Source organism: Populus euphratica, unplaced genomic scaffold, assembly GCF_000495115.2.
Source record: "Populus euphratica unplaced genomic scaffold, PopEup_1.0 scaffold155.1, whole genome shotgun sequence".
Classification (NCBI taxonomy): Eukaryota; Viridiplantae; Streptophyta; class Magnoliopsida; order Malpighiales; family Salicaceae; genus Populus; species Populus euphratica.
Window position 1 is genome coordinate 642,401 of NW_011499929.1, and position 19,625 is coordinate 662,025.

At 29.6% G+C, this 19,625-nt stretch overlaps 1 long non-coding RNA gene across 1 annotated transcript; it reads left to right on the plus strand.

Moving 5' to 3' along the window:
- The first annotated feature begins 738 nt into the window (after positions 1-738).
- On the plus strand, positions 739-15,385 carry LOC105135934 (uncharacterized). Its single transcript, XR_844280.1, has 3 exons — positions 739-824; positions 11,188-11,193; positions 15,376-15,385. It is a non-coding gene; the product is annotated as an uncharacterized LOC105135934 (long non-coding RNA).
- Positions 15,386-19,625: the final 4,240 nt, after the last annotated feature.

A 19,625-nucleotide genomic window follows, 5' to 3' on the forward strand; every position in this document is an offset into this window, starting at 1 on the left:
CTTCATGTGTATACCAATATAGGTATTCCTCCATGAATGTTTTGTGCAGAAGATGCATTGTTACAACATCTGGATGGATAAACTTTTTATTTTGACACCTTTTGCATTAACACCTAATACCTCTTCCATAAATATTTCTTAGAATAAATATTGCATACATCCATGAATGATCATTTATGCCTTCTATTGAACCATTATATATCAAACAATGATGACAATATGTATTAATTAACTATGTTAAGTAAATAATCAACCTACTTTCATACTTCTCTTAATTCATTATCAATTATCTACGCACATATAAATTTGCATGTATTAATTTATGAAAATTACAACTCAACAATAAAACTGATAAAATATAAAATGAACCCATTAAACAAGTCATTATTTTTATTATCACAACACACTTAAGTTGATAATTCGACATAAGTTTCAAAAATTTACAAACAAATACAATTTGACAAAATCTAAAACAAGCCATTATTTTATATGTATCTATACATCAAGTTTGTTTGAGAAAATACAATAAAACAAGTAAACACCTAATCAAAATACATATACTACAAAAAATATGCAACAAAAAAAAATTGACATTTCAAAATTATTTTCAAATTAAAAAAATGGTCAATTTACTTACTTAAAATAAAAAATCTATAATAAAATTATTAATGTGATTGGAAAAGTCAAGAAAGGATGGTGGGTGATGTGGCAGGCTATTTGTTGTAGATATTGGGGGGGTTGTTTAGTTGCAGAAAGGAAGAGGGAGAAATAGGGAAGGAGAGGGTCAATGATTAATTCATATATTAACTATTACCGATGGTTTTGTCTATCAATCCATTAATAAGTCTATTGGTAAAAGTGACACATCATTGTATGACTTTTGCTATTTGAATCCAACTGTAATTTTGTTGGTAAAAACATCCATAAAAAATACTACGTCATCATACTTTTTAGTTTTTTAAAATTCTTTTTTATTCCAACTATAATTGCCTCGATATTTATCGATGAAATATTTTTGTCAATAAATACCGATGGAGTTAGGATGGAATAAAATCGGTCAGTAATTATCACTCTAAAATATCGATAGAATTTTTATGTTGATGATTTCATTTATATTCGTAGATTTTCTAGTAGTGATTGTTATCATTATTATTATCATTTTAACTCTGAAACCTATTTTTAAAGTAATATTTTATAATCATCATCATCATCATCATTTAACAGACTACTTTTATATATATGGAATTACTAACAGATTTACTCTTTCAACATGTTAGTATCATGTGCATTTTTCTAAAATATAAAATACACTTCATATCTTTTGTGCATAATGATTTAAGTAAGGATAAACTTATAATTTTCCCATTATTTTCACTGTCAGTTCCAACATGGAATGTCCTATTTTATATTTATGAAGGCTTAGCCATTATATTATATTATTAAATTAAATATAAAACTAAAACATGTGGTGTGTTTTTGCTATATATCACTATATCATTTATGTGAAAACATTAACAATAATGCTTTTTTTTTTTATAATTTCTTTATATGTTATGTGAGTTATGGTCCAGGCTTGATAATTTATTTTGTTTTACTTTATATTAGGTTTTCATGCTATATATATATAAAAAATCTTGCCATTTATTTGATGCTTGAATTTGTGAAAACAATTTGATTTTATTATTGATAAAATTTGAAAATGAGGGGATTAGAATTGAAAGTGGGAGAAAAATGAATCCTCTTTTTGGTCTAACGTTGTTCAATCACGTTGTTTTAGGAAGAAAAGCTATTGGTTGTTTTCTTAATTTCTATTTTGATCTCTTTAATTTGAAAACTATATATTTGATCAAAAACTTCATTTTATTTATGATTAGATCCTTAGGTTTGAGGGAGGAGAGAGAGTCACTAGAAAAATAAAAGAGAAGAGAGAAAGTCATTTGTTATCTAAATTATAATGATAAATAATATGTTCTTGGTGTCTACAAGTTTTATTTGATGAGGAGTTTCATTGAGTTGTTTTTTACGCTTTATTTTTTTTAAAGAAAGTAGTTTTGGGTTGCAAAAGAAAGAAAATTTATTGATTTGATTTTTTAAACTATTTTAGAGATGTGTTTGGGTTGAATGGTTAATTTATTGAGGTTCTAAGGGTCTTTTTAGGTAAAAATAAATTAAAAATGAATTTTTGAATAAAAAAATCATTGAAATAACTTTCAGCGATCTCTTTAGTAATTGAAATCTAAACTAGAAGATGGTGTATTGTCTATAATGTTTTTTAAATAAGAGTGGATGTCATGTCATCCACACTTTAATGTTAAAAAAACAAGGAGGCTTAATGTACAAGCAAGACCTTCTTCCTTATGGACCCAGCATACATGTTGTGCACTTGACATGTTTTTTTAAAATACCATTGAATTTTCAAATTTTTTTTTACAAATATCATAACATTTTCTTCTTATATCGACTTTTCCTAGGGATGATAATAGGGATGATAATGAGTATTTATGAGTCTAGTTTTGTACTATCCATTTCAAACTTGAACCTAAAAATTCTACCCGAACCTAATTCAAACCTGAACGGGTATTAATTAGTACTTAAAATTATATTTTTGTCAAGGTTTTATATCATCATTTTGCACTTGAAGTATCAATAACTCCTTAATTAGAGCATGTTTTATAATATCATGTCTAATATTATAAGATACCTTTAATTTATGATAAATATTTATCTTAAATGCAGGCCTATCACATAAATAAAATAATTGATCAATGAGTTTAACTACTGAAATTGAGAAGACAAATGAGGGCTAAACTTATAAAAGAGATGTTAGTGTAGTCCAAATTAGAACACTATTCAGTCATTGGGTCATATTTGGAGTTGTAGAACTTGGATTTAGGTCTGGTCTATATAGATAGAAAGCTAAGATATAAGCCTAAAACTTTTATGGAGTCCAAGATTCAAAAAATGCTATTTTCAAGTTCAAATTATAGTAACAACAGAGAAGTCAAAATCTATCTTGCAACCTATACACTGTTCAATGCTCAGCCCATATCTCAAGTTATTGAAGTCCAAATAACTCTTTTTTTTTTGGAAAGTTGAGAAACTTTTCTAGAACTTTCATGAATATAGCCTGTTCAAATTATGATGTTAGCAATGATGTTTTGGTTAGACAAGAAGATAAAGATTATCACCAATTCAAGATATGGCCACCTACTCAATAATTAGTCAACAAATTAATAGTCCCAAATTTTAGCCTATAAAAGGAGGCATTTGCCATGCATTTAGCCATCTTGTTTTTCAAATAAAGATCGTGTTCTTGCTCTCCTCTTTATATTTTTTTTTTGTAATTCTTAAGTTTTGTTTTCATTAATCTCTTGTTTATGCCTTTCATTTCCTTTTCTTTACTTAGTTAACTTAGATCTTATTTATGTTCTTATCTTGTTTATTTATGTTTCTTTCTTTCATTATGTTTAGTTAAGTTTATTATGTTAAGGTGAAAAGGTTACACTAATGGTGTAATAATAAGTACAGTATAAACTCAACATGGACCTTAATGTTTGATACTAACAGGTGTTGTATTTGTTATCTTGTTCACTTTTAGTACTTTGCTTGTTAAATGGTTAATCTAGATTTATGTTGTATAACTTTTGATACAACAAATACTTGACACTTTTATAGCCCAACTGTATGGTATAACCGACGTTTGTGCTATGAAAGAAACTTGATTTGTTGTTAACATAAGTTACAATTATGAATACTTGACAACATGATTAGTATTTAAAAGTGCATTTTTTATCAAGGTTTTATATCATCATTTTACACTTGAAGTATCAATAACTCCTTAACTAAAGCATGTTTTATAATAACATATCTAATAACATAAGATACCTTTAATTTGTGGTAAATGTTTATTTTAAATGTAGGCCTATCACATAAACGAAAGGATTGATTGATGAATTTAAGAACTGAAATTGAAAGGACAAAGAGACGGCCAAACTTAGAAAAGAGATGCTAGTACAGTCCAAACCCAAACATTGTTCGGTAATTGGGTCATATCTGGAGCTGTAGATCTCAAATTTAGGTCTACTTTATATGGACAGAAAGGTAAGACATAGACCTATAACTTTCATATAAGCCTAAGACTTAAAAAGATCATTTTCAAGTCCAAATTATAACAACAACAAAGAAGTTCGAATCTATCCTCCAGCCCAAGCACTGTTCAGTATTTAAACCATATCTGGAGTTCAGAAGTCCAGATGACCTCAATTGTTTACATAAGAAAGCTGAGACAATTTCAACTTTTATGTTTTCAAGTGGTTCCAATTTTGATGTTAGCAATGTCGTGTTGGGCAGACAAGAGAAGATAAGGATTGTCACCAAGTCAAGAGTTGGTGACCCACTCATCAACTAGTCATCAAATTAATAGTTTTCAATTTTGGCCTATAAAAGGAGGCATTTGCCATGCATTTAGGCATCTTGGTTTCGAGATCAAGATCATGCTCTTGCTTTCTCCCTTTGTATTTTTGAATTATCAATTATCATATGAATATTTATGAATTTTAGCCTATAAAAGGAGGCATTTGCCATGCATTTAGGCATCTTGGTTTCCAGATCAAGATCATGCTCTTCCTTTCTCTCTTTGTATTTTTTGTAATGTTTATGCTTTGCTTTCATTAATATCAAGTTTATTCCTTTCATTTCCTTTCATTTACTTAGTTAACTTTTATCTTATTTATGTTCTTATTTTGTTTATTTATTTTTCTTTCTTTCATTATGTCTAGCTAAGTTTATTATGTCAAAGTGAAAAGGTTACACTAATGGTGTAAGAATAAGTATAGTGTAAAGTTAATATGGACTTTAATGTTTGATACTAACATGTTTTGTATTTGTTATCTTGTTCACTCTTTATTACTTTGCTTATTAAATGACTAATCTAGATTTATTTTATATAACACTTGGTACAACAAATACTTGACACTCTCATATCTCATACTGTATGGTATAACCGACACCTGAGCTATGAAAGAAACTTGATTTATTGTTAACATAAGTTATAATCTTGAATGACTGACGAGATTTACAAGTATTAGCATTAATCAAATAAGATAACTAATGCGATCATGTTAACAATTTATAATTTGATTGGAACCTCCTTTATGTGTGGTTACCAATTGAATAATAAGAGCTTATATTATACTTGTTTGACATACCATTAGTGAATCCTCTAACCTTGACATTTGTTATTATCATTGTTTAATCCTTACATTAATATTCCATCTCAAAGTTCTCATCATCTTCTTCTTCTTCTCCTTATTTTTCTTTATTATTATTATTATTATTATTATTATTGTTGTTGTTGTTGTTGTTGTTGTTGTTGTTGTTGTTGTTGTTGTTTTTCTTGTTGTTGTTGTTATATTATTGTCATCTATAATTTATACAATTAACCTCCCTGTGGTTGGACCCCGGTCTTCCTAGGTTATTTATTACTTTGACACTCCTACACTTGGAAGAAGACATCAATCTTTTGGTTGTGTCAAGTTTTTGGTACTGTTGCCGGGGAGGTAAGTTCTTATACAAATTATAGTTTTTATTTCATTTTCTCTTTTCACTTTTCATGTATATAACTTTATTTCTTTTCTTTTCTTTTCTTTTTCTTTTCTTCTTCCTTTTATTCTATTCTTACACGTGCATGGGAGTGTGGTTACGTATATTAAGTGGTAGACTTTGTAGGGTATCCTCATCATTTTCAGAAAATATGGCCGAAGAAGATAATATTCACTTTATAATGAGAATAATGAGAATAATCGTGTTAGAACACTTAGAGACCACATGAATCTCACAAGAACAAGTGCACCATCATGCATAGTTTTTCCTCCTGATGCATCTCATTTTAATTTTAAGCCAGACATTATTCAACTTTTACCTTCTTTTCATGGCTTAGATTTAGAAAAATCATACTTGCATTTAAGGGAATTTAAAGAGGTCTGTGATTAGTACTTAAAAGTGCATTTTTATCAAGGTTTTATATCATCATTTTACACTTGAAGTATCAATAACTTCTTAACTAAAGCATGTTTTATAATAATATATTTAATAATATAAGTGACACGACTAAAAGATTGTTGTCTTCTCCCAAGTGCAGGAGTGTCGAAGTAATTAATAATCCGGCAAGACCGGAGTCGAACCACAAGGAGGTTAATTGTACAAATTATAAACAACAACAATAGTAACAATAACAACAACAATAGTGACAATAACATCAACAATAATAATAGTAGCAATAATAATACTAATAATACTAGTAGTAGTAGTCGTAGTAGTAGTAGTAGTAATAATAATAATAATAATAATAATAATAATAATAATAATAATAATAAAGAAAAAGAATAAGAAGAATAAGAAGAAGAAAAGTTGATGAGAACTTTGAGATGAAAAATTAACGTAAGGATTAAAAAATGATAACAAACAATGTTAAGGTTAGAGGATCCACTAATGGTATGTCAAACAAGTATAGTATAAACTCTTATTATTCAATTGGAAACCACACACAAAGGAGGTTCCAATCAGATTATAGATTGTTAACATGATTACACTAGTTATCTTATTCAATTAATGCTAATGCTTGTAAATCTCATCAAGTATTCATGATTATAACTTATGTTAACAACAAATCAAGTTCCTTTCATAGCTCAGGTGTCGGTTATACCATACAGTATGGGCTATGAAAGTACCAAGCATTTATTGTACCAAGTGTTATACAACATAAATCAAGATTAGTTATTTAAGAAGCAAAGTATTAAAGAGTGGATAAGATAACAAATACAAAACATGTTAGTATTAAACATTAAAGTCCATATTAAGTTTACACTATACTTATTCTTACACCATTAGTGTAACCTTTTCACCTTGCATAATAAATTTAGCTAGACATTATGAAAGAAAGAAAAATAAATAAACAAAATAAGAACATAAATATGATAAAAGTTAACTAAGTAAAAGAAAGGAAATGAAAGGCATAAACTTGATATTAATGAAAGCAAAGCATAAACATTACAAAGAATACAAAGAGAGAAAGCAAGAGCATGATCTTGATCTCAAAACCAAGATGTCTAAATGCATGGCAAATGTCTCCTTTTATAGGCCAAAATTGGGAACTATTGTTTTGATGACTAATTAATGAGTAGGTGACCAACTCTTGACTTGAAGATAATCTTTATCTTCTCTTGTCTGCCCAAAACATCATTGATAACGTCAAATTTAGAGCCACTTGAAAACGTGAAAGTTGTAGGAAATTGTCTCAGCTTTCTTGTGTAAAAACTTCAGCTCATTTGGACTTCTAGAACTCTAGATATGGGTTAAACACTGAATAGTACTCTGGCTGGAAGATGGATTCGGATTTCTTTGTTGTTGCTACAATTTGGACTTGAAAATGGCCTTTTTAAAATGAACATTTACCACAAATTTAAGGTATCTTATATTATTAGATATATTATTATAAAACATGCATTAATTAATGAGTTATTGATAGTTCAAGTGCAAAATGATGACATAAAACCTTGATAAAAATGCATTTTTAAGTACTAATCAGTGAAACTTCAGTTAGCCTACATATAGGTGGTATGATAGCTTTTTTTAATTTCTCATCTATAAAATGCCCTCGTCCTTCGTTTCATTTCTACTTAACTTATACATTCAACAAATATAGAAGTGTGTAAAAATGGAAAGTTCCTCAAGTCATCACATAAGAAATATTTGTGTTTTCGGTGGATCTAGTCCTGGAAAAGAAAAAGGGTATTTAGAATTAGCAAATCATCTTGGTCAGGTGCTAATGGGAGGTGTGTCAATAACTACATTTTTAGGAGGTAGTCAAGTTTTGAGGGTCGTCCCCGAAGCTTTAGCATAAGGGGACATCATTGGAAAAACAATTAGGGACGAACTACAAGTGTCTATAATGTTTGCTCGAATGAATGCAATGTTTAACCATGCTGATGCCTTTATTGCCTTACTAGGTGTTCTAGGTATATTAGAAGAGATCTTTTATATTTCCTCTTGGGCCTAACTACACATTCACCATAAACCCATAGGTCTGTTAAATGTTAATGGTTATTATGATAAGTTGTCTTTTCTTAATCATGTTGTGGAACAGAAATTTCTTAACATCTTTTGTATGAAAAATCATAATCTCTGTTGCTACTGCTGAACAATTGATTGACCAACTATAATTTTTCATTCCTGTAATTGTTCCCTCCATGAGTCGTATAAATTGATCATCTAAGAAAAGCCGTAAAAAGCTTAGATTATATTTGAGTCTTCATTTATGAATCTTTATATCTTTTGCTTTTATTATTATGTTTTGTTGTTTTTTATATTTGTTTAAGTGTGTTTCAGGTTTGTCAGTGTTTGTTATTTCAAGTGATGTCTTCTATATTCTATCTTTCTACTTTAGGACATTGAGGATAATGTCTTATTTTGGTTGAGGGGAGAGGGTAATAGCTTTCAAAAATAAATAAATTAACTAACTGTGTTTTCTATTTCATAAAGCATGTGCAAAATTGTTGTCATTAGGATGGCAGAGTAAAGAAGCTCTTTTGTTAAAGTGACTCTTGAGACGCATCTTAGTAACCATTCTTAACAAGGTCTATTATAATACTTCTTGAAATATTCAGATTTACAAACTCTCGCATTTTTATCACTTAATTCTGCTCACATACTTATTTAACATGTATTCTTAAACCTTAATTTACACACACACACTTTAACATATGATTGTGGGTTGCATATTGGATTATTACATTATTTATGTTCTTTTGTTAAAGGTAACAACTAAGGGAAAGGGATTGTATATAATTAAGAAAACAAAACATGAAAAAAAAGAAAAAAAAGAAAAAAAAGAAAAAATGATGATAATAAAAATGTAGATAAGTTTGGTTTCGTAGCCTCCCTAACCTAAGCAATTAAGCCCGAAGGGGTGTTTTAACACCTAATACTCTAAAGTTAACTGACTTGGGAGCTATTGGCCCAATGCTTATTACATGGGTTAAGGAGAAAAGCTTAAGGGAATTAAACATTGCACTGTCTACGTATCAGTATCTACAACCCGAGTTACTAAGCTCGTAGGGGTGTCTCAACATCTAATGCCCTAAGACCAACTGGTTTAGGAGTCATTAGCCAAAAGCTCGTTACATGGGTTAAAGATGCATTGTGTTTTAAGTTACATGTATATATATTTTTAAAAAAAAAGAAGAAGAAAAAATCCCAACCTAAGGAAGTTAACCTTAAACATTAGAACAAGAATTTTGTTTTCTTCCAAGTAAAGACCCATAACTATGTGTTGATATATTAAGCACAAAAGAAAGGTTTATTAATATTTTATTTAAGAGGTATTAAGCAAATATATAAATTTAATGAGTGTTTGTTTATCTGGATACATTAATAGAAGTTGAATAATGAATACCTTGCTTTGTGGAATTTACAAATTATTTTTCTATTTTAATGATTTGATTACTAGAGACTAGTAATAAGCTGGTTGCGGTGTGATCAATACTTAAAAGTACATTTTTTATCAAGGTTTTATATCTTCATTTTGCACTTGAAGTATCAACAACTCCTTAACTAAAACATGTTTTATAATAACATATCTAATAATATAAGATACCTTTAATTTATGGTAAATATTTATTTTAAATGAAGGCCTATCACATAAATAAAAGGATTGATTGATAAATTTAAGAACAGAAATTGAAAGGACAAAGAGATGGCCAAACTTAGAAAAGAGGTGCCGGTGTAGTCCAAATCGGAACACTATTCGGTAATTGGGTCATATCTGGAGTTGTAGATCTTAAATTTAGGTCTACTTTATATGGATGGAAAGGTAAGACATAGGCCTACAACTTTTATATGATCCCAAGACTTAAAAAGGCCATTTTCAAATCCAAATTGTAGCAACAACAAAGAAGTCGAAATCTATCCTCCAACCCGAGCACTGTTTAGTATTTGACCCATATCTGGAGTTCTAGAAGTCCAAATGATCTGAATGTTTTATAGAAGACAGTTGAGACAATTGCTTACAACTTTCATGTTTTCAAGTGGTTCTAATTTTGACGTTATCAATGATGTTTTGGGTAGACAAGAGAAGACAAGGATTGTCACCAAGTCAAGAGTTGGTCACCCACTCATCAATTAGTCATCAAATAAATAGTTTCCAATTTTGGCCTATAAAAGGAGGCATTTTCCATGCATTTAGGCATCTTGGTTTCCAGATCAAGATCATGCTCTTGCTTTCTCTCTTTGTATTGTTTGTAATGTTTATGCTTTGCTTTCATTAATATCAAGTTTATTCCTTTCATTTACTTAGTTAACTTTTATCTTATTTATGTTCTTATTTTATTTATTTATTTTTCTTTCTTTCATTAAGTTTAGTTAAGTTTATTATGTCAAGGTGAAAAGGTTACACTAATGGTGTAAGAATAAGTATAGTGTGAATTAATATGGACTTTAATGTTTGTGATATTAAACCTTCATATTCTAGCACAAGAATATTCAATCTCATTTGCGTAACACTTAAATACCTTCAAATTCTATAAATGCTATCTTATGAGTTATAAAGATATTAGAACTTAAATTGTATTATCCATTATACTAAATGAGTAGTTAAGAAAAATAAAATCATTTGTATAGGCCTTTAAGAGTTAGTAAAAAGTCTTGGTATTGGTGAGGAAATTTCAGCAAAGAAAAAAACTTGAAGAGAGCATTTCTTCAAATGGAATATAAAGCTTGGTGTGGATTCATCAATTGGTTATAATACTCTTAAACTTGGACTAGTGAAGGAATACAATAATCAAATGTGGTTTGGTACTTGAGGTGTGGATGTAGACTTGCCAAATCACATGAAAAACAATTTCACAAATTCTTTCTCTTATCTCTTAACTTTAAGTACTTTAATTATATTGTTGGTTATTGTGTTTACTTCAAGTAATTTGCATTAATTATCAAATTTAATGATACACATAACTCACCCCACTTTTAAGTGTTTAGTTGCCTTAATCCTACAAAACAAAAACAATATGCCATGCACCATGCTTATTTGTTTTTAATGTATATACTAATCAAATTATAGAAACCCAATGGATTTTCAAAACCTGATCAGGTCGAATTTGAGTAACAAAAATAAATACCTGACACGACTTAAAGATTGATGTCTTCTCTCAAGTGTAGAAGTGTCAAAGTAATAAATAACCCGACAAAACCAGGGTCGAACCATAGGAAGGTTAACTATATAAATTGATGATGATGATGATGATGAGTTGATGAAGACTTTAAGATGTAAGGTTAATGTAAGGATTAAATAAGGATAAAATAATTGTTAAGGTTATAAAATCCACTAATAGTATTTCAAATAAGTAAAGTATAAACTCTTTTTTATTACTCAATTGGAAACCACACACAAAGTAGGTTCCAATCGGATTATAAGTTGTTAACATGATTACATTAGTTATCTTATTCGATTAATGCTAATACTTGTAAATATTGTGACAAGTAATAAATAACCCGACAAGACCCGGGTCGAACCATAGGGAGGTTAATTGTATAAATTATAGATAATAATAATACAACAACAACAATAACAATAATAATATTAGTAGTAATACCAATAATAATAATAATAATAATAATAATAATAATAATAATAAAGAAAAAGAAGAAGAAGATGAGAACTTTGAGATGAAATATTAATGTAAGGATTAAACAATGATAATAACAAATGTCAATGTTAGATGATCTACTAATGGTATGTCAAACAAATATATTATAAACTCTTATTATTCAATTGGAAACGACACACAAAGGAGGTTCCAATCAGATTATAAATTGTTAACATGATCACATTAGTTATCTTATTCGATTAATGTTAATACTTGTAAATCTCGTCAGGCATTCATGATAATAACTTATGTTAACAACAAATCAAGTTCTTTTCATCGCTCAGGTGTCGGTTATACCATATAGTATGAGCTACGAGAGTGCCAAGTATTTGTTGTACCAAGTGTTATACAACATCAATCTAGATTAGTCATTTAACAAGTAAAGTATTAAAGAGTGAACAAGATAACAAATACAAAACATTAAGGTGCTAGAATACTTTAGGACATTGAGGACAATGTCTCGTTTTGGTTGGGGGGAGGGGGTAGTAGTTGAAAAAAAAATTTAAATAACTATGTTTTTCATTTCATAAAACTTGTGCAAAATTGTTGTTACTAGGATGGTAGAGTAAAAGAGCACTTTTGTTAAAATGACTCTTGAGACGCATCTTAGTAACCATTCTTAACAAGGTCTATTATAATATTTCTTGAAATATTCAGGTTTACAAACTCTCGCATCCTTATCACTTAATTCTGCTCATATACTCATTTAACATGTATTCTTAAACCTTAATTTTCACACACACACTTTAATATATGATTGTGGGTTGCACATTGGATTATTACATTATTTATGTTTTTTGTTAAAGGTAACAACTAAGAGAAAGGGATAATATATAATCTGAAAAAAAAAAGAAAAAAGAAAAAAAATGATAATAATTAAAATATAGGTAAGTTTGGTTTCATAGCCTCCCTAACCTAAGCAATTAAGCCCGAAGGGGTGTTTTAACACCTAATACCCTAAAGTCAACTGACTTAGGAGCTATTGGACCAACATTTGTTACATGAGTTGAGGAGAAAAGCTTAAGGAAATCAAACATTGCACTATTTATGTATCAGTATCAGCAACCCGAGTTACTAAGCTCGCATGGGTATTCAACACCTAATGCCCTAAGACGAACTGGTTTGGGAGTCATTAGCCGAAAGCTCATTACATGGGTTAAAGATGCATGATGTTTGAAGTTATATGTATATATATTATAAAAAGAAAAAGAAAAAAATCCCAACCCAAGGAAGTTAACCTTAAACATTAGAACATGGATTTTGTTTTCTTTCAAGTAAAGCACTATAACTATGTGTTGATATATTGAGCACAAAATGAAGGTTTATTATGATTTGTTTTAAGTCATCAAATCAATAGTTTCCAATTTTGTCCTATAAAAGGAGGCATTTGCCAAGCATTTAGACATCTTAGTCTCTAGATAAAGATCATGCTTTTTATTTCTCTCTTTATATTTTTGTATTGCTTATGTTTTGCTTTCATTAATATCAAGTTTATGCCTTTCATTTCCTTTCCTTTACTTAGTTAACTTTTATGTTATTTATGTTCTTATTTTGTTTATTTATTTTTCTTTCATTCATTATGTTTAGCTAAGTTTATTATGTCAAGGTGAAAATGTTACATTAATGGTGTAAGAATAAGTATAGTGTAAACTTAATATAGACTTTAATGTTTGATACTAACATGTTTTGTATTTGTTATCTTGTTAACTCTTTAATACTTTGCTTGTTAAATGACTAATCTTGATTTATGTTGTATAACACTTAGTACAACAAATGCTTGGCACTTTCATAGCCCATACTGTATGTGATTAGTACTTAAAAGTGCATTTTTATCAAGGTTTTATATCATCATTTTGCACATAAAGTATCAATAACTCCTTAACTAAAGCGTGTTTTATAATAACGTATATAATAATATAAGATACCTTTAATTTGTGGTAAATATTCATTTTAAATGCACGCCTATCACATAAATAAAAGGATTGACCGATGAATTTAAGAACTGAAATTGAAAGGACAAAGAGATGGCCAAACTTTGAAAAGAGATGTTGGTGCAATCCAAATCAGAACACTATTTGGTAATTGGGTCATATCTAGAGCTGTAGATCTCATATTTAGGTCTACTTTAGATGGATGGAAAGGTAAGACATAGGCCTACAACTTTTATATGGAGTCCAAGATCTAAAAATGCCATTTTCAAGTCCAAACTGGAGCAACAACAAAGAAGTCCGAATCTGTCTTCCAACTCGACCACTGTTCAGTGTTTAGACCATATCTAGAGTTCTAGAAGTCCAAATGATCTGAAGTTTTTACACACGACAGCTGAGATAATTGCCTACAACTTTCATGTTTTCAAGTGGTTCCAATTTTGATGTTAGCAATGCCTTGTTGGGCAGACAAGAGAAGATAAGGATTGTCACCAAGTCAAGAGTTGGTGACCCACTCATCAATTAGTCATCAAATTAATAGTTTTCAATTTTGGCCTATAAAAGGAGGCATTTGCCATGCATTTAGGCATCTTGGTTTTTAGATCAAGATCATGCTCTTGCTTTCTCCCTTTGTATTTATTGTAATGTTTATGCTTTGCTTTCATTAATATCAAGTTTATTCCTTTCATTTCCTTTCATTTACTTAGTTAACTTTTATCTTATTTATGTTCTTATTTTGTTTATTTATTTTTCTTTCTTTCATTATGTCTAGCTAAGTTTATTATGTCAAGGTGAAAAGGTTACACTAATGGTGTAAGAATAAGTATAGTTGTGCCAAGTGTTATACAACATAAATCAAGATTAGTCATTTAACAAGCAAAGTATTAAAGAGTGTAAACTTAATATGGACTTTAATGTTTGATACTAACATGTTTTATATTTGTTATCTTGTTCACTCTTTAATACTTTGCTTGTTAAATGACTAATCTTGATTTATGTTGTATAACACTTGGTACAATAAATGCTTGGAACTTTTATAGCCCATACTATATGGTGTAACCGACACTTGAGCTATGAAAGGAACTTGATTTGTTGTTAACATAAGTTATAATCATGAATGCTTGACGAGATTTATAAGTATTAGCATTAATTGAATAAGATAACTAATGTAATCATGTTAACAATATATAATCTGATTGGAACCTCCTTTGTGTGTGGTTTCCAATTCACTAATAAGAGTTTATACTATACTTGTTTGATATACCATTAGTTAATAAGAGTTTATATTATACTTGTTTGATATACCATTAGTGGAACCTCTAACCTTGACATTTGTTATTATTATTGTTTAATCCTTACATTAATTTTCCACCTCCAAGTTCTCATCATCTTCTTCTTCTTCTCTTTCTTTATTATTATTATTATTATTACTACTACTACTACTACTACTACTATTATTATTATTATTATTATTATTAGTAGTAGTAGTAGTAGTATTAGTATTACTATTATTACTATTATTATTATTATTGTTATTGTTATTGTTGTTGTATTATTGTTATTTATAATTTGTACAATTAACCTCCTTGTGGTTCGACCCCGGTCTTGCCGGGTTATTTATTACTTCGACACTCCTGCACTTGGGAGAATACATCAATCTTTTAGTCGTGTCAAACATTTTCTTAAGATTTTTATGGATGGTTTTTCTATTTTTGGCGATTCATTTGATGATTGTTTGACTAACTTAGAAAATGTTTTGAGCAGGTGTGAAGAGAAGAATCTTATACTGAATTGGAAAAAATGTCACTTTATGGTAACAAACGGCATTGTACTTGGTCACATTGTTTCATCAAAATGAATTGAGGTTGACAAATCTAAAATCGAGTTAATTGTGAACTTGCCAACACCAAAATCTATTAAAGATGTTAGATCATTCCTAGGACATGCTAGTTTTTATAGAAGGTTTATCAAAGATTTTAGCATAATATCTAAGCCCTTAAGTAACCTTCTAATAAAGGATAATATTTTTGAATGAACTGAACATTGTGAAAAAGCCTTTGTTAAACTTAAAAACTTGCTTACTTGTGCTCCTGTCATTCAACCTCCTGATTGGTCATTACCTCTTGAAATCATGTGTGATGCTAGTGATTATGTCGTAGGTGCTGTTTTAGGACAAAGAAAAGATAAGAAATCTTATGTGATTTACTATGCAAGTAAAACTTTAAATAGTGCTCAAATGAATTATACCACCGCTGAAAAAGAATTACTTGTAGTAGTATTTGCATGTGAAAAATCCAGGGCTTATCTTGTTGGCTCACCTGTTATTGTTTTCAGTGATCATGCAACATTAAAATATCTTCTTTCTAATAAAGATTCTAAGGCTAGATTGGTGCATTGGATTTTGTTACTTCAAGAATTTGATCACTATCAAAGATAAGAAAGGCAACAAAAATGTTGTCGCAGATCACTTGTCAAGATTGACAACAGATTCAAAAACTGACATTATACAAATCGATGACTACCTTCCCGATAAATCTTTACTTTCTGTCTCTACAATGCCTTGGTTTGCTAATATTGTCAATTTTTTTGTTTCAGGACAATTGTCAGCTCATTGGAGTACTCAAGATAAAAGAAAGTTCTTGAATGCTTGACCGCTTTTTATGATCGACTTGTTTTAACTTGCAAGTGCACAAGTGTGTGATGTAGCAATTAACTCGGTAAGATTAAGGTCATATCCATAGAGAGCTAGATCTAGAAAATAAGCTAGGTAACAAAAAAAAAACTCAAGAGAAATTAAATTAATAATAACTTGGTTGAAAATAATTGATGGATTTGTTTTCAAAGACGAAGATGTGTAAATAGATTTTAAATGATAAGAAAACATAAGTCTTGGTCCAAATCAATTTTAATGGTGATGTATTGGTGATTCCTTCAAGATATATAACATAACTCAACCTAATATCAATGATGGTGATATTAGATCGGAACATATATAAGATAACTCAATCTAATATCAATGATGGTGATATTAGATCGGAAGATATTACAATGAAGTTTAAAAGGATGAAGATTGATTATTGCTTAAGAATGAATAAGTACTTTCATATTAAGTAAGACATTAAATCCAGCAATCTCTATACCAAAACTAAAGTTTGTGCATAAAAATTCAAGATTATAACATTACCTAAATGGTTTCTAAAATTTCTTTGCAATAATAAATCATTCATGAAGAAAATGAGAAGATAAACATTAAGATTCATTCATATCTTAAAGAACTCACCTCAACCACCATCATCCTTGATTTGGATCCAAGAAAGAGATTAGCCAACCATGATTATATAAGAACACTTCAATAAACATGAAATAACTTGAACCAAACTGAAATAATAAGTTTTACAAGCTAAAGAACCAAAATCTATAAAGAAGAAAACAACACAATTTCAGTAAAAATTCGGATACAAATCTGATGCTAACTTTGGACAGCAATTTAGACCCTCCTAGAAGCTTTTTTTTGAGATGTCTATTAGAGACATATTTATAGAAAATTTTTTCACCTTTCCAGATCATTAAAGAAAAGCTTATTTGGAAACCTGAGTCAAAAGTTATGGACAAAACACCGAAAGGTATTCTGAAAAATCAAATCAGGTCAGCTTTGCAACCACTTTGGTGCATGTTTTTCTTCCTCATTTATGAGCTGTCTCTTTCTGATTTTTGACCCAAAATAATGTAACAATGTCCCCTCCAGCTTTCCATCCATGTGTTTGCCTTATTGGATCAATGGATTACCCAAATAAATCAATTGTTATTTGTTTTGTGGACATGTAAGATCATGAATTGTGCTTGGGCTGATTTGAAGGTTGATTTGGGGCTGAATTTAAGCATCAAATAAGGATACAAATGTACCTATTATTTGGGCTAAGATTGACATTGAAACCTTAAGTGTTTAATGGTTGAAGTTTGCATACAACATAAGACAAGTTTGGGCTTGAAATAGATCATATGATATTGTTTTCTAGAATTGAAATATAATTGATTTTTGGGACAAATTTGGAGCACTTATTTGAACCAAGATTTGCTTCAATCTTCAACTAAATGTCTCTTCAATTCTTTGTTCTGAATTTCGACGTTGAATTTTATGAATTAATTCATTTAAGCTCCAAAAACCTATCGAAACATTAAAACAAATTTCATTACTAAAAAGCACATCAATTATTATAAAAAAAACCAAATAAAAACAATAAATACACATGTAAAATAAGAGACTTAATGACACTTTTGATGCACAATCATTGAACGAAGTGAAGAACTTTTATTGGGATGACCCTTATTTATTCAAATATTATCCTGATCAAATATTTTAAAGATGTATTCCTGACAATGAGGTAAGTAGTGTCATTAAATTTTGTCATTCTGAGGCATGTGGGGGCCATTTCTTATCAAGAAAGACAACTACAAAAATCTTACAAAGTGGATTTTATTGGCCCACCATGTTCAAAGACTCGTATGCATTCTGCAAGTCTTATGAAAATTGTCAAAAGTTGGGATCAATTTCAAAATGTCACATGATGCCTTTAAATCCTATTCTTGTCATTGAGATCTTTGACTGTTGGGGTATAGATTTCATGGGTCCATTTCCTCCATCATTTGGTTTCTTGTACATATTAGTTGCAGTAGATTATGTTTCAAAATAGATAGAGGCAATTCAAAATCGAAACAATGATCACAAAACAGTGATAAAGTTTTTGAAAGAAAATATTTTGAGTCGATTTGGAATCCCTCGAGCCATAATAAGTGATGGTGGAACACATTTCTGCAACAAACCATTCGAATCTTTAATGAAGAAATATGGAATCACACACAAAGTTGCCACCCCTTATCACCCTCAAACAAGTGGAAAGTAGAGCTTGCTAAGAGGGAGATCAAATATATTTTGGAGAAAACAATGAACCCTAATATGAAAGATTGGTCTTTAAGACTTAATGATGCACTTTGGGCTTATCGAACTGCTTATAAAGCATCATTAGGTATGTCACCTTATAGACTAGTCTATAGAAAACCTTGTCACTTGCCTGTAGAACTTGAACATAAAGTTTATTGGGCTATTAAAGCTTTCAATTCAAATCTGGATGATGCTAGTCAACTGCAAAAATTACAAATAAATGAGCTTGAGGAAATAAGAAATGATGCATATGAAAATTCAAGAATTCATAAAGCAAGAATCAAATAGTTTCATGACAAGAATATTCTAAGAAAAACATTCAATGTTGGTCAAAAAGTCTTGCTTTATAATTCTCGACTACATTTATTTCTTGGAAAACTAAGATCAAGATGGAGCGATCCTTTTATAGTGAAACATGTGTATCCATATGGGGCCTGTGATATCGAGAATCCAAAGAATGACAATGTTTTCAAGGTAAATGGACATCGTCTGAAAGTTTACTTTGACAATTTTTCAGTTGAACATAACTCTATTGAATTGGGTGATCCTGTATATAAAGATTGATTTTATTTTATTTTACTTTATTTTTGTTTCTTATATAAATATTGATTTTATTTTATTTTATTTTTGTTTCTTTTTGAGTGATTTTTGCAAGTTTCTTCACCCCGGTCAAATGGCGGATAACGGTACTCCGTGACTTAAGTCGGTTCTTTCAGTTTCCCACAATTACTGATATCTGTGTATATATCTGTGCAATTCTTTGAATCTCTCTTCCAATTCTCATTTGAAAATGGACACTAATCTTGAAAAATTGAAAAAGAATTTTCCCGCTCTGCCTCAGAATGCGATTACAAAAATTTACCGTGCTAGATGTGCAAGATTGAGATTATTAATGAATCATGGAATTCCTGAAGATATTCGTTGGTTGATTGAAGCAAAGGTCCGATTATCAGGTGAGTCCTCTAACTTCATTTCACACATGCCTGGAACAGGTAAAAGCACTTTTGCAAAGAAGCGTCGTGCAAAACGACTGGATGTCTGTCATCGATGTGCTAGATG